Below are 644 nucleotides of genomic sequence, written 5' to 3'. Positions count from 1 at the left end.
AGCCTGTAGACGCGGCTGGGGGCTCGGTTGGGCGCGGGGATGCCCAAGGCCCCTTCCCGGCGCGACAACTCGCTTCCAGCTGAGGATAAAGGGACAAATGTCTCCCCCACGCCGGGGAGGGGACTCCGGCCTGGCCCTGCCTCCTTTGCCCCCGTGTACAGTCCCCGTCCCTGCGAGTACAGGCGCGGGGTGGGTATTTCTGCCCCCCTACCTGGGCATCTCCCCTGAGCTGGCCGCGTCTACACCCTCCAGGGGCCGTGAGAACGCGAAGACCACGGTCTGTGTAATAATAATCATAATTATGAAAAAGCTCCCCGGCTAGGATTTATTGAGACTTCCATATCAGGCAGTTACCATGAGTATCACTCAATCCAAACAAGTCCTGGGCGGTGCTGTTCCTTTTTTTTTTTTTTTTTTTTTTAAGGTGAGCAGCAGACCAGAGAGGTGGAGTGAGTTGCCGGAGGTCACACAGCTAGTAATGGCAGATCTGGAACTTGAACCCTTGCTGCAGAGTCTAGAACTCTCGACTCTGAGCAGGAGCGTTAAGGACCACATACCTGGATCCTGAGACAAAAATGACATCGATAGGGGAGATAGGGAGGGGACCAGGATGCTGGGGTCCTGGCACTGCTGCACCCCAAGGG

This window comes from Tupaia chinensis, unplaced genomic scaffold (assembly GCF_000334495.1).
Source record: "Tupaia chinensis unplaced genomic scaffold, TupChi_1.0 Scaffold138060_1, whole genome shotgun sequence".
Lineage (NCBI taxonomy): Eukaryota > Metazoa > Chordata > Mammalia > Scandentia > Tupaiidae > Tupaia > Tupaia belangeri.
This window is presented reverse-complemented; position numbering follows the sequence as displayed.